The sequence below is a fragment of the Rhinopithecus roxellana genome, chromosome 10 (assembly GCF_007565055.1).
Source record: "Rhinopithecus roxellana isolate Shanxi Qingling chromosome 10, ASM756505v1, whole genome shotgun sequence".
In the NCBI taxonomy this organism is placed as follows: Eukaryota; Metazoa; Chordata; class Mammalia; order Primates; family Cercopithecidae; genus Rhinopithecus; species Rhinopithecus roxellana.
In genome coordinates, this window is record NC_044558.1 from 22,835,194 (window position 1) to 22,851,386 (window position 16,193).

Consider the following 16,193-nt stretch of genomic DNA (forward strand, 5'->3'; position numbering starts at 1 on the left):
TCATTTCAGTTTCTTTAGCAAGCAACAGTATATCTCATTGTTTTGTCGAGTGAAGGAAGGAATAAATGCTAGAGAGAGGTGTCATTCCAGTTCAGTGCCCACCCTTCACAGATGGAGACCTGAGGCCGAGAGAGGAGACGTGATTTGAGGAAGGTTAAAAGAGTGAATAGGGCCAGGTGCGGTGGCTCACGCCTGGAATCCCAGCACTTTGGGAGGCCAAAGTGGGAGGATCACTGGAGCCCAGGAGTTCAAGACCAGTCTGGGCAACATGGCAAAAACCCATTTCTACAAAAAACACAAGAATTAGCCCGGTGTGGTGGCACATGCCAGTAATCCCGGCTACTCTGGAGGCTGAGGTGGGAGGATCGCTTGAGTCCGTGAGATCAAGGCTGCAGTGAGCTGAGATCCTGCCACCGTACTCCAGCCTGGGTGACAGGGCAAGACCCTGTCTCAAAAAAAAAAAAAAAAAAAAAAAAAAAGAAGGGCCTGGGTTGCAAAACAGGCCTCAGGGACAAAGCCAGTGATTTTTTTAAAAATTTATTTATTTTTGCTATGAAACAAGCCACATTTACAGATATAACCGACTTGGGATTGTTACGTTGTTAGGTTGATGTCTAGTCTCGGCTTTATTTCAACCCTGGGAGGTAGTAAACATCCCTGACGTTGAAGTTTTGTTTTGTTTTGTTTTGTTTTTTTCAGGCTCCCGTGTTTGCTGAAGAGCCAACATCCTCCTTTTGTGACTTGGGACTACAGGATTCCTCCTCATCCCTCCACACCTGAGAAGAGGGGCCTCTCTCTGAAAGATTTCTGCTGAGGACCCCCATTCCTGCTGGGTTCCAGGCTGTGTCTCTGGAAACCGTGGCGCCAGGCCAGCCAGCTCCCGAGTGGATGTGGGTTTGGGAGCGGCTCTTAACAGATCAGGATAAAACTCAGGGAAGCGCCCTCAGCTGCACCGCAACATTCCAGGACGCTCAGAAGCAATTCTTAAGAGGCGAGGTTCATTCACCTCTCAGGCCTGTGGGAACAACGGGAGGGGCTGTGGCTTTCCATCTGGCTGTCGCTGAGGGGCCAGATCGGAGAACCTGCTCGGACTGAACCACTTCGCCTTTCGGTGGACAGAGGGACTTGGCCAGCGGAGCTACGAGACGCCCAGAGGCGCAGCGCTGGAGGCGCTGACAGGCGAGCGCTCACCGGTCGCGTGCTTTCCTGCGGCCCGGGGGCGGGGCCTCAGACCACGCCTCCCGCCTTATGATTGGTTCCTTCGAAACAGGCGGCGGCGAGCGGCTGCTGACCCGCAGGCCCAGGCGGCGGCGGCGGCGGCGGCGGTTGGTTAGGGGCGTGTCGGCCCCGCACAGATTGAGCCGAGTTGTTGCCCCGCTAGGAGAAGTGACCCTCCTGCGCCTGGTGAGTACTTCCCTGTTTGCCTTCTCTTTTCCTCGCGAACTTTTACTCGCTATCTCGGGGCCTCCGCGCCTCAGCCTGAGGGCTCCAGGAGCTCCCAGCGCTCTGAGGCCCCGAAGCGGAGGTTTGTTGGGTCCCAGGGCTGCGGGAGCCAGGACGCTCTGCGACTGCCTGGCTGCGGCAGTCGCGTGCTCTGATTGGCCCCTGGGGCCGTCAGGGTGAAGTTGCGCTTGCCTTCACCTGTCCACCGAAGTGCCGAGAGAGGGGCGACAGGTGTGCGGGGCGGTTGGGGCTGCTGGTGTGGGCGAGCTCGGCTGGGAAGGAGGAATCCAGCCACTACCCGCCCTGCTTTAAATCCAGAGCGGTATCAGAGCCTGAAGCTACTGTAGAGTGTCCAGGGGCACCCTCATCCCTAAGCGCCTTGCACTTAGATGGTCGCTTTTTTTCAGCTCATCACCCTGGAAAAGAATTGATGAACTCTCTGGCCCTGCAAAGAGAAAAAGACAGTTATTCTTGCTCTCTAGCAAGGTTTATAGGCTCTTCCCTATTTTTTCTCCCAGTCCATGCAGGGTCTAGAACGCCCACATGCGCGGAACTGGGGAATAGAGCTGGAGACCCTGCACGATGCCTTCCGCCCACAACCCTCAGTTCGGAGGACTGCCCGGGGAGAGGCTGGCAAAAGAAAGGGAAGGCTTGTAGAGGGCCTTGGAAGTCAGAGGAAAGTTCTGGAGGGCGTGCTCCTCTATGCAGTCACCCCTGGTTCCTTTCCTAATCTTTTCACACCGAGGGATTGAATATTGTAAATTTAGAGTGCTTTGTGGCATGGCGTGGTGGAATAGCTGATCCCCAGTCGTTACTAAGAGATAATTTTTTGCAAACCCAGTCTAGGTCAGAGCCTGGGTTTTGCTTCGCTTGTGTGGAGAGCAAAAAAACAAAAAACAACAAAACAAAACAAAAAACCGCTTTGTGAATCGCTATCTGATCACCTGTCTTGGCACTTAAATGATTAGAAATTGAAATTCTCACCACCTCAGATTCCCTTTGGGAACAGATTGGAATTGTTTCAAATGACAGAAGTGGAAATTCTGCTGATCTGGTGTAGATCCTGATACCTGTTGTCTGACTCATCTGTTTCAAAATCTCATTAGATACCAACTGTCATTGAACAGTAGGTGTTTGCTATATGACATTTTTGAATTATAATTAGTAATTTTTTTTTTTAGTGTGACAAAGTTGCTAAGCATGGGGGCTCTGAAATCAAACTTTATTGGATATCTGACCTTAGATACATTATTTAATCCTTCTAAGCCTAAATTTCTTAGTCAGTGAAATAAAGTTAATAATAGTTCCTACTTTATTAATGAGAGGGTTGTTGTAAGGATTGTTGAAACCCTTAACAACAACCTGTAAGGTTGTTGAAATTCCACGTAACTAATTTAGCACAGTGCGTGATACATAGCTATTATTATTTCTCTGCTGTTTAACTTGGATGAAAAGTTTTGAGTTGTCCCCAAAGGGTGGGGAGAGGTAGAAGGTGAAGGCAGTACCAGAGATAGGGATAATTATTGTTTGTTGACTAAATTATACATGTATAGCATTTAAAACAGTATCTGACACACAAACACGTGGATTACTATTTATCAAACACATCATTATATACTAGGTATTGTGTTTTTTACTTATATTATTGTTAAACCTCTTAGTAATCCTAAAATGTAGTTCAAGTTATATCTTTTTTTTTTTTTTTTTTTTTTGCTTTGTCGCCTAGGCTGGAGTGCAGTGGCGTGATCTCGGCTCACTGCGACCTCAGCCTCCCGGGTTCAGGCAATTCTACCTCAGCCTCCCTAGTAGTTGGACTACAGGCGTGTGCCACTACGCCTAGCTAATTTTTGTATTTTGGTAGACACGGGGTTTCACCGTATTGGCCAGGATGGTCTCGATATCTTGACCTCGTGCTCTGCCCGACTCGGCCTCCCAAAGCGCTGGGATTACAGGCATGAGTCACCGCGCCCGGCCGTTATCTCTATTTTATAGGGGACAAAACTGAAGCTCAAAGAAGGGAAATCACTTACTAGGGTTTACCTGGAATTAAGTGCAGGCTTTCTTCTGTGTTACACACTTTTATATTCCCGACATTAAGTAACTTTCCTGCACTGGATCCTCAGTGTGACCGAGATTAATTTCTGCTGTGCGTATGGGTTTATTTTGAATACATTATGGATTTTAAAATAATTAGAAATAACTTGTGATGGTAAATCAAACTGTGATAAAAGAATAGTGTCAACAAAATGCATGCTATTAGTAAAAAATCAATGATATTTTGGAGTTTCAATGTTTGGAGAATGGCCACTTCAGAAGTGATGTTCCTAATTTATATTTGATAAATAGAAATGATGTTTGGAGAATTGGTCATTTCAAAAGTAGTATCTCCTCATTTATATTTCTCATTTAATTTTTGTTTATTCACTATGTTTTTACTAAACTACTCTTCCATTTTTTTGCTATCAATTTAAGTTTGGAGATAATAGGAAAGGTTCAGTTATTTGGGTAGATTACTGAAGAGCTAGGTGTTGATGATGAGGAAAGTAAGAGATTAAACTTAATATGTATTCTCATGTTTTACTTTCTTACAGCAATGTGTGTATTTTACTTATTGTTGCTTTTCATACTTTGACATTAGATATACCACTACATATCTAATGAGTCATGCAATGGACATAGAATGATATTAGATATATCTTTACATATCTAATGAACCATGCAATGGACATAGAATCTGAGAGAATAGGAAACTTGAGTCTGTTGGCCAATTTGTCTCACATTGAGTTTCTTCATTTTTAATTAGAATTTAGTTGTCATAGAAAAATGCTTCAGAAGTAATGTTTATGAGATACAGACCATAATTATAACTGTATTTCTTTAGTGTTTCTCCTAAAAACTCAAAGTGTTTTAATTTGATTACATTGTTACAGAGTAGGTAGGGTGTTTTCCTTAACAGAAAGCCACCATGTATTTCATGAGTGTGTTACAAATTTCCAAAGAACTAGAATGTAATAAAATGTAGCAGATTACTAAATGTAATGTCATCTTTGCCTCTGTAAGCATCCTAGAATTTAGAGTATTATGCCCATTAGTCATGTGCTGGATATTGCTGAAGTGGTGACTCATAAAGATTTCTGTCTACTGTCATACAACATAAATGTTTCTCTAAGAAAGTATAATATTAGCTATGGTGAAGGGCTCACTTTATATGGATGGTTAGCTGTTGAAAAAAAATGTTTTATGTTCAGCATGTCTTCTTTGTTACACACACACATAATTTAGAAAAGCTCTGTGATCTCAGTAACATTACATATACTGTTAATACAGGTTGCTTTTGTTCACATAAGAAAATAGACATCTTTTCATATCAGTGCATATAGCTTTATCTTATTTTTTGAAGTGGTTAAATTAGTCTACTGTATGAATGTCCCATGAGTTATTTGAGCAGTTCCCTGTTAATGGATAGTTAGATATTGTTCTTAGTTTTTTATTTTTTATGTTAGTATTTATGTATGTTCCCATACATTCTTTTAATCTATCATGTGTAAAGGCAAACTGATCTTAAGTTCATTTAAAAAAAGTATACCACAAAATTTTTGACAAACTAAAAATTATTTCTAATATAAAATTAAGTTATTCAGGTTGGATCTCTGCCAAACATTTCAAAAGGAAAATTTCAAATAAAAAAAGATTCTCAACAAAGTCTCTGTATTTTTCAAATAACATGTAATGTTTTATTAAACTGTAAACTTATTTTTCTCTTAAAACTCTTTATCTGCAATAGAAGCATCTATTGCATTTAGGAGTAATTCTAGTACTACTTTTAACTCTGATTTCTATAGTGACATAGAATAAGTGAAGACTGTTAACCACCTTAAAGATCTTATTTTTTAAAGTATAGAGTGCAGCAAAATAGAAGCATGTACTATTGCTATATCCCTAAATTGGGGAGATGATTCAGGGAAGACTTTGGAGAAATAGAATCTGGACAGGTAAGGGTGAGTCTGGAAAAGAGGTGCAAGAAGAGCATAGATGAATCAGCAAGTGCGAAGACCTAGAGGTGAAAGCATGGTGCTCAGAAGGATCTTTAAAAAGTTCACTAAGGCTGAAGTGTAAGAGTCAAGAGACGGGGCTGGTGGGGATCCTACAAACCTTTGTTAGCTTGGTTGAGGAGTTTGGTCTTTATCCTGAAAACGACAACCATTGAGGGTTTTAAGCAGGGTAGTAGTAAAATGCCCGTGGATCAGAGTTGTGAAAAATCACTCTGGCTGCGGTTCATGAAGAACAGGGTTGCAAGGCTGGAGAAAAGGTGACTGTTCCAGTAAACCTGGAGAAAGATGATGGTGGCTTGAACTAGAGGAGTGGTTGTAGATACCTACAGAGAAAATTTAGAGGTAGAAGCAACGATATGGTCACTGTTCTGGCTGAGAAAAGATGGAGCAGGTGGAGGTATGAGAGGAGGGAATTAAGCATGTCTTGGTAACTTAGTGAATATTAGTGGTGTTCCCTGAGATGGTAAACACAGGCAGCCTCTGTAAACATATAAATGAATGAATGAATGGATGGATGAATGATGGATGTACAAAGGCAGGACCGTTTGATGAGGAGGAGGATGACAGTAAATACAAAGCACTTGCAGGAGGTTTAACCTATCAGTTTTTTTTTTTCTTTTGCATGCTTTATATAGCTGGTGCTCTTTATTATTTCAACAGATGAGGTTTGCTGCATCTTCTAATTGTATATCATATTTTGGATACATATTATTTTCTCTAGGTCAAATGTCCTGACAGACACTCTTGGCAAATCTTCCTTTCTTCACTTAAGATGTGTATTAGCGGCAGCCGTGGGAGGTCTGGACACAGGTGGCCATGGAACTCGCTGGTAATAGAGGACACATCTCTTAACTGGGTTGCTCTAAGAACTGATGCCTAAACCATCTCAGCATGGCATATAAAGGAGAAAGTGGGCATGGCCAGCCTCCCTCAGCTACACTCTCTCGGGTTAGCCCTGGAAGTCTTTACCCACGTAGAACCCGTACCCATAATATATGTATGACATCTGACTTTTTCTACCCAAATATGGGAGGTGTGGAAAGCCACATTTACCAGCTCTGTCAGTGCCCGATTGGAAGAGGGCATAAGGTTATAATTGTGATTCATGCTTATGGAAATCGAAAAGGCATCCATTACCTCACTAATGACCTCAAAGTCTATTACTTGCCTCTGAAAGTCATGTATAACCAGTCTATGGCCATGACCCTCTTTCACAGTCTGCCGTTGCTCAAGTCCATATTTGTTCAGGAGAGAGTCACAATAATCCATTCACATAGTTCATTTTCTGCCGTGACCCATGATGTTCTCTTCCATGCGAAGACAGTGGGGCTTCAAACAGTCTTCACAGACCATTCCCTTTCTGGATTTGCTAAGGTCAGCTCAGTGCTTACAAACAAACTTCTAACTGTGTCTCTTTGTGACATAAGCCATATCATTTGTGTTTCTTATACTAGTAAGGAAAGTACCATACTATGAACAGCACTGATTCCTGAAATAGTGTCTGTTACTCCTAATGCTGTAGATCCTACTACTTCACTCCAGACCCATTTAGAAGGCATGATAGTATAACTATTGTTGTCAGCAGACTTATTTACAGAAAATGAACCAATTTGCTTAGTGTTATAGTACCCAAACTCTGTCAGAAATGTTCAGATTTAAATTTCATAATTGGAGGAGAGGGACCAAGGAGAATCATTTTGCAAGAAGTTCCGGAAAGATACCAGTTGCACGACAGGGTGCATCTTTTGGGAGCTTTAGAACACAAGAATGTTAGCAATGTCTTGGTTCAAGGACATATTTTTCTTAATACCTCCCTTACTGAAGCATTCTGCATGGTGATTGTGGAAGCAGCCAGTTGTGGTTTACAGGTTGTAAGTACCAGGGTTGGTGGAATTCCTGAGGTGCTTCCAGAAAATCTTACTATTTTATGAGAAACTTCAGTAAAATCTTTGTGTGAGGGATTGGAAAAAGCTATTTTCCAACTGAAGTCAGGGGCATTGCTGGCTCCAGAAAATATCCATAACATAGTAAAGACTTTCTACACCTGGAGGAATGTTGTGGAGAGAACTGAGAAAGTTGTATGACCGAGTATCGGTGGAATCTGTGTTGCCAATGGACAAACAACTGGACAGACTTACTTTTCACTGTGGACTAGTAACAGGCTACATCTTTGCTTTATAGGCTGTTTTCAACTTCCTCTTCCTTATTTTCTTGAGATGGATGACTACAGATTCTATCATTAATACTGGAATAGATGCCGCTGTGCCAAGGGGTGCCTGGGCTCATAAATGTTCTCACAGTAAAAGAGGGGATGAGAATATTGAGATATCTAAAACCAGGTAGAAGAGAGCCTACATTGTAAGATTTTAAACATTTGTAAGAGTTGTATTAAGACTATGGAAAATAACCTGCTTTGGGGGGGCTTTTGTGTTTTATTAGTTTTTTATAAGTTAATTTAGTAAGTTATTCTACTTCTGTGTCATTCAGTGTTTTCTTTTGAGGAAAGATAAAAACTTAGGCAATTCCTGAGTATAGAAGCCTTGCACTTACTTAAAATGTAGCAGAGAACATTTAAACCATTCAGGTATGAAATTTTTCAGACTACTGAAATCCCTGTAGCAGAGACTTTTTTTGTGTTTTGTGGTTTTTTTTTTTTTTTTTTTTTTTTTTGAGACAGATTCTTGCTCTGTCGCCCAGGCTGGAGTGCAGTGGCGTGATCTTGGCTCACTGCAAGCTCTGCCTCCCGGATTCCAGCCATTCTCCTGCCTCAGCCTCCCGAGTAGCTGGGACTAAAGGCACCCCCCACCATGCCGGGCTAATTTTTTGTAATTTTAGTAGGGATGGGGTTTCACTGTGTTAGCTAGGATGGTCTGTATCTCCTGAACTCGTGATCTGCCCGCCTCGGCCTCCCAAAGTGTTGGGATTACAGGCGTGAGCCCCTGCGCCCAGCCAGCAGAGATGTTTTAACATTATATTTTGAGAGCTTTGGGTGCTGAAGGGCCAAACGTTCCCTGGGCATTTTTTGGGGCCAGTTTTTAATGTTATACCATTAGTTAGACACTCACTAGATGTTTACAAGTTTTCTTTAGGGAAGTACAACAACTATATGAACTATGTTAAGTCATGTTTATATACATTTATTAGAAATCTAAGTCATGCCTTTAAACATTTATTAGGTTCACTCAGTAGTTGTTAACATATAATTAACAGATTCCTTGAGTAAGATACCATCAGTTACCAGCACATTTTGAGCACCTGCTGTGTATGGAATGTTGAACTAGATGCTTCCTGCCGTTAAGGACCAGAAGCGCATTCACTCTTCATCATTCAAATGGCTTACTTCATCCTAGTTATGGTTGATGTAAGATAAATATCCAACATGCCAAAAATGCTCATGCCAGTTAATGCCAGGAAAAAAATCACCGACACACCACTAGTACTTCTTTGGTTCTGTTCTATGCATTCTAGGTAGAGCCTTCATCTTCAGTTGTGTTTATGAAGACATTTTTTGCTTTTTAAATACTAGGGACTGATATCACTGTTGATAGTGCAGAGAAACCCTCCATAATTAAGTTTTCTGTAAAAGCTTTCGTGTTTTCTGAGCAGAATGTACGAGGTGTGCCATCCCAAAACCAGCTGCTACCCTGTCCTTTTAATGTAAGTCACTCTCCTTGGCTGTGGCCTTGCTGATGTCTGATAAGTGTTGTCAGTGTGCAAAAGACTTTATTTCATAATGTTTTATTTACAGCAAACCAAGTCTGAAAGTTTTAAGAACACAGTCTTTGTGGGTGGATATTATTAACTGTAATTGTTGTTGCCCAGAGCCATGGGTTTTTTAACCCCAGACTATCCACATGGTGTGTATTATTCTTTGAACTTTTAAGGTTTTTGTGAGAAAAGGACTGTGACATCAAAACAAGGAGGCACTTGTGGGTGCACTAGATTCTGTCAGTATTGTGGTTCTGTGTAGGATTTTAAAAAATGACAAAATTCACAAAACTTACTACTTTATAAAAAGTAACATGTTTATTAACTGGTTGTACTGATATAAAATGAAATATATTTGTGTTTTGTTTGCAGTAAAATGCAAAAGCAAGAGTGCAGTTTTTAATATCTAGAAGTTAAGGAGCTCTTTTGTTGGAGAAAAATAGACTGATCTAAACCATTCCGTCTTATTGAGATTTCTATGCATAGGAACTCACATATAAACATGAAATAACCACTCCTAATAATTCATGGTAAAGTGAGAAACTATAACATTTGGTATTTATTTATTCTACTCAACAGGTTTTAAAGGCACACCACCATTTTTTCCTTATTTTTTGCTTAATTTTTAAAAATTGTCATTTAATTCTTAAATTGTCATTTATTTGAGATGGAAATGAGATTTAAAGTTAGCGGCCTTTGCATGTAAAATATATAACTTGCAAATTAAAATCTTTTTCTTTTTTTTTTTTAAAGAAAACAAATGGAAGTAAATTTGTTTTACATAAATCTTAATTTTCAACTTTCCTAGATACTGTCACACATGTCCATGTAAAGAGTCCACCAAACAGGCTTTGTGTAAGCAGTAAACCTTTTTAATCATTGGGTGCAGGCTGAGTCTGAAAAAGGAGTCAGCAAAGGGAGATGAGGGTAGGGCAGTTTTGTAGGATTTGGGTAGGTAGTGGAAAATTACAGTCAAAGGTGGTTTTTCCCTTGTGGGCAGGGGCGGGGGTTACAAGGTGCTGGTGGGGAACTTCTGAGACTCACTGTCCAGAAGGAGTGTCACAAGGTCAATTGATCAGTTAGGGTGGGGCAGGAACAAATCACAATGGTGGAATGTCATCAGTTAAGGCAGGAACTGGCTATTTTCACTTCTTTTGTGGTTCTTCAGTTGCTTCAGGCCATCTGGATGTATACGTGCAGGTCACAGGGGATATGTGATGGCTTAGTTTGGGCTCCGAGGCCTGACAGAGATACCTTAATTGTAACTCAGTGTTACACTGGTCAGTATTTGGAAACACATTGTTCTACCCTGCTACTTACATTGATTTGAAAGTTAATTTACACTGACAAGGAATTTATGAAAAATATATTTCTTTTGATGTTTCAAAGGTTGCCCATGACAAACTAATTTGTTAAAACATGCTACATGTCCAAAAATAAAGACCAGAATGACAAACAAAAAACCAACAACAACAAAAAAACAGATGTGTATCAGCTTCTAGTTACGGCTATAACAAATTACCACAAATTTAGTGGTTTAAGACAACACAGATTCATTGTCTTATGGTTTAGCAGTCAGAACTCAGGGTCTTTCAGCGCTAAAAGGTGCTGACAGGGTTGTGCTGGGTTTGAAGCCTCCAAAGGAGAGTTCCTTTCCCAGTTTCCACTGACACCTGCATATTCCTTGGCTCCCTCCTCCGTCTCCACAGCCTGTTGCGTAGCACCTCAGATCTCTCTCTGATGCTCTTCCATCATGACTTCTCCTCCTGTCTCTCTGCAGCTGGCCTCACATCACCTTCAGTGAGTCTGACCTTTGTGCATCCCTCTTGTTTTTCTTTAACCCCAAGAGAGGGTTCTTGGATCTCATGCAAGAAAGAATTTGGGACAAGTCCATGGAGTAAAGCAAAAGAAAATTTATTAAGAAAGTAAAGGAATAAAGAATGACTACTCCATAGGCAGAGCAGCTCTGCATCCCTCTTACAGGAACTCCTGGACTACAGTGGGTCCACCAGGAAAATCTCCCATCTCAAGATCCTTAATTAATCTAAAAGGTCCCATTTGCCTTGTAAGGTCACATATTCACAGGTTCTGAGGATTAGGATGTAGATAACTTTGAGAGCCATCATTCTGTCTACCACGCATGGAGTTTATTTAAGATGTAAAAATGTTTATGTCCACTGGGGCGGTTGTATGAATTCCTGAGTAGCTTATTTATCAGAATCCTTGCCCCTTGGCAGAGCTATTGTCCTGTTAACTTGGAACCTCTGCCTACACAGCAACCTTATTTATTTATTTATTTATTTATTTGAAACAGAGTCTCACTCTGTCACCCAGGCTGGCGTGACCTCGGCTCACTGCAACCTCTGCCTCCCGGGTTCAAGCGATTCTCCTGTCTCAGCCTCCCTAGTAGCTGGGACTACAGGTATGTGCCACCATGCCGACTAATTTTGTGTGTGTGTGTTTCTTTGGCTCTCACCTTTTCTACTCCTACTTGTTTCTCCTTTTCTCACTGTTTCCCCTAGTTCTTTTTCCTACATCTTCATCCACTTTTCTCCCCTTTTCTCTGTTAAACACGTCACTGTTTCACTCCACTATTTCTCTCTCTTCCTCAGATTTCTTTTCAAACTGTGAATTAGATCATGTCACTACTCTCTTAGTTAAAATTCATTTGTGGCTTCCATTGCATTTAGGATAATACCTAGTGAAGGACTTCAGTAAACCACTGACAGCACTAGACAGGTCATCAAGACAGAAAATCAACCAAGAAACAATGGATTTAAAGTATACCTTGGGACAAATGGACTTAACAAATATATACAGAACATTTCATCCAACAGCAGCAGACAGAATACACATTCTGTTCAACAGTGCATGGAGCTTTCTCCAAGAGAGACCATATAGTAGGGCATAAAACGAGCCTCAATAAATTTAAGAAAATTGAAATTATATCAAGCACTCTGTCAGACCACAGTGGAATAAAACTAGAAATCAACTCCAAAAGGAACCTTCAAAACTATGCAAACACATGGAAACTCAATAGCCTGCTCTTGAATGAGCATTGGGTCAAAAAAGAATCAAGATGGAAATTTAAATGTTATTTGAACTGAACAACAGTAGTGACACAGCCTATCAAAACCTCTGGGATACAGCAAAGGTAGTGCTAAGAGGAAAATTCATAGCCCTAAACGTGTATATCAAAAAGACTGAAAGAGCACAAACTAATACTAATAAAGGTCACACCTCAAGGAACTAGAGAAACAAGAACAAACCAAACCCAAACCCAGCAGAAGAAAGGAAATAACCAAGATCGTAGCAGAACTAAATGAAATTGAAACAAAAAAATACGAAAGATGAATGAAACAAAAAGCTGGTTCTTTGAAAAGATAAATAAAATTGATAGACCATTAGCAAGATTAATCAAGAAAAGAAGAGAAAAAATCCAAATCACCTCACTAAGAAACAAAACAGAAGATATTACAACTGGCAACACTGAAATACAAAAGATCATTCAAGGCTACTGTGAACAATTTTATGCACATAAACTAGAAAACCTAGAAGAGATGGATACATTACTGGAAAAATACAATCCTCCTAGCTTAAAACAGGAAGAATTAGATACCCTGAACAGACCAGTAACAGTGAGATTTAAATGATAATTAAGAAATTACCAACAAAAAAGAAGTCCAGGTCCAGATGGATTCACAGCAGAACTCTACCAGACATTCAAAGAAGAATTGGTACCAATCCTTTTGACACAATTCCACAAGATAGAGAAGGAAGGAACCCTTCCCAACTCATTCTATGAAGCCAGCATCACCCTAATACCAAATCCAGGAAAGGACATAACCAAAAAAGAAAACTACAGACCGATATCCTTGACAAACATAGACACTAAAATCCTTGACAAAATACTAGCTAACTGAATCCAACAACATATCAAAAAGATAAACCACCATGATCAAGTGGGTTTCATACCAGGGACACAGGGATGGTTTAACATATGCAAGTCAGTAAATGTGATACAACACATAAACAGAATTAAAAGCAAAAATCACATGATCATTTCAGTAGATGGAGGAGAAAAAGCATTAGGCGAAATCCAGCATCCCTTTATGATTAAAACTCTCAGCAAAATCTGCATACAAGGGGCATTTCATACCTTAATATAATAAAAGCCATCTATGACAAACCCACATCCAACATAATGCTAAATGGGGAAAAGTTGAAAGCATTCCCTCTGAGAACTAGAACAAGACAAGGATGCCCACTCTGACCACTTCTCTTCAACACAGCACTGGAAGTCCTATCCAGAGCAATGAGACAAGAGAAAGAAATAAAGGGCATCCAGGCTGAGCATGGTGGCTCATGCCTATAATCCCAGCACGTTGGGAGGCCAAGGCCAGTGGATCATGAGGTCAGGAGATCAAGACCATCCTGGCTAACATGGTGAAAACCCGTCTCTACTAAAAATACAAAAAACTAGCCGGGTGTGGTGGCGGGCACCTGTAGTCCCAGCTACTCGGGAGGCTGAGGCAGGAGAATGACTGGAACCCAGGAGGCGGAGCTTGCAGTGAGCTGAGATTGCACCACTGCACTCCAGCCTGGGCAACACAGCAAGGCTCCGTCTCAAAAAAAAAAAAAAAAAGAAATAAAGGGCATTCAAAACAGTAAAGAGGAAATCAAACTCCTACTGATTGCTGATATGATTGTTTACCTTGAAAACCCTAAGGACTCCTCCAGAAAGCTCCTAGAACAGATAAAATATTGGGGGAACCCACCCACCCCCAATATTTCAAGGTAGGTTCTTTCTATTTTCCGTAAGTGTTGGCTGGCTGAGAAGTAAAGAGATTACAAAGAGAAGAATTTTACAGCTGGGTCGCCGGGGGTGACATCACTTATCGGTAGGACCGTGATGCCTGCCTGAGTCTCAGATCAGCAAGTTTTTATTAAGGGTTTCAAGAGGGGAGGGAGTATAAGAACAGGGAGTAGGTACAAAGATCACATGCTTCAAAGGGCAAAAAGCAGAACTACTAATAAGGGTCTAACAAAGATCACATGCGTCTGAGGGAACAGGACAAAGGGGAAAAGCAGAACTACTGATAAGGGTCTATGTTCGGTGGTGCACATATTGTCTTGATAAACATCTTAAACAATAGAAAACAGGGTTCAAGAGCAGAGAACCAGTCTGACCACAAATTTACCAGGGCGGAGTTTTTCCCCACCCTAGTAAGCCTGAGGGTTCTGCAGGAGACATATCTCAGTCCTTATCTCAAACGCATAAGACAGACATTCCCAGAGCAGCCATTTATAGACCTCCCCCCGGAGCACATTCCTTTTCCAGGGTATTAATATTAATTTTCCTTGCTAGCAATATCTTTCCTACTTCCACATCCATTTATAGGCTCTCTGCAAGAAGAAAAATATGACTGTTTTTGCCCAACCCCGCGGGCAGTCAGACCTTATGGTTGTCTTCCCTTGTTCCATAAAAATCGCTGTTATTCTGTTCTTTTTCAAGGTGCACTGATTTGATATTGTTCAAACACGTTTTACAATCAATTTGTATAGTTAACACAATTATTACAGTGGTCCTGAGGTGATGTACATCCTCAGCTTATGAAGATAACAGGATTAAGAGATTAAAGTAAAGACAGGCAATAAGGAATTATAAAAGTATTATTTGGGAACTGATAAATGTCCATATTAATATGAAATATTCACAATTTATGTTCCTTTGCCGTGGCTCCAGCCGGTCCCTCCATTTGGGGTCCCTGACTTCCCACAACAATAAAAAAATTCAGCAGGCTTTCTGGATACAAGTTTAATGTACACAAATCAGTAGCTTTTCTATACACCAGCAGCAACCAAGCAGAGAATAAAATCAAGAACTCAACCCCTTTTATAATAGCTGAACAAAAAAGAATATACCTAACCAAAGAGTCAAGGACTTCTACAAGGAAAACTACAAAACACTGTTGAAACAAATCATAGACAACACGAACAAATGGAAATAAATCCCATGCTCATGGATGGGTAGACTCAATATTGTGAAAATGACTATACTGCCAAAAGTGATCTACAAATTCCCCATTGAAATACCACCATCATTCTTCACAGAATTAGAAAAAACAATTCTTTTTTTTTTTTTTTTGAGACAGCCTTGCTCTGTCATCCAGGCTGGAGTGCAGTGGCGTGATCTCGGCTCACTGCAAGCTCCGCCTCCTGGGTTCATGCCATTCTCCTGCCTCGGCCTCCCGAGTAGCTGGGACTACAGGCGCCTGCAACCACACCTGGCTAGTTTTTTGTATTTTTAGTAGAGACGGGGTTTCACTGTGTTAGCCAGGATGGTCTCGATCTCCTGACCTTGTGATCCGTCTGCCTCGGCCTCCCAAAGTGCAGGGATTACAAGCATGAGCTACCACACCCGGCCTGGAAAACATAATTCTAAAATTCATTTGGAACCAAAAAAGAGCCCGCATAGCCAAAGCAAGAGTAAGCAAAAAAAACAAAACAAAACAAAACAAAAAACAAAACAAATCTGGAGGCATCACACTACCTGATTTCAAACTATACTATGAGGCCATATTCACCAAAACAGCATGGTACAGCTACAAAAATAGGCACATAGGAAATGGAACAGAATAGAGAACCCAGAAATAAACCCAAATACTTCCAGCCAAATGATCTTTGACAAAGCAAAGAAAAACATACAGTGGGGGGAAGAACACCCTTTTCAACAAATGGTGCTGGGACAATTGACTAGCCACACGTAGGATCCTCATCTCTCACCTTATACAAAAATCAACTCCAGATGGATTAAGGATGTAAACCTAAGACCTGAAACTATAAAAATTCTAGAAGATAACATTGGAAAAACCCTTCTAGACATGGACTTCGGCAAGGATTTAATGAACAGGAACCCAAAAGCAAATGCAATAAAACAAAGATAAATAGCTGGAACCTAATTAAACTAAGGAGCTTCTAGTTTGCATG

At 40.8% G+C, this 16,193-nt stretch overlaps 1 protein-coding gene and 1 pseudogene across 2 annotated transcripts in view; both read left to right on the forward strand.

The window, feature by feature from the left end:
* The first annotated feature begins 1,301 nt into the window (after positions 1 to 1,301).
* The window catches only part of GAS2L3 (growth arrest specific 2 like 3), a 51,757-nt gene continuing 36,865 nt past the window's right edge, over positions 1,302 to 16,193 (forward strand). Inside the window, exon 1 of one of the 2 annotated variants that reach the window (XM_030938315.1) lies at positions 1,302 to 1,404. The gene's annotated coding sequence lies outside the window, so the exon portion shown is untranslated. The remainder of the gene's footprint in view (positions 1,405 to 16,193) is intronic. The other variant, XM_030938314.1, reaches the window with a different exon arrangement.
* Positions 6,387 to 7,838, forward strand: LOC104678325 (annotated as a pseudogene).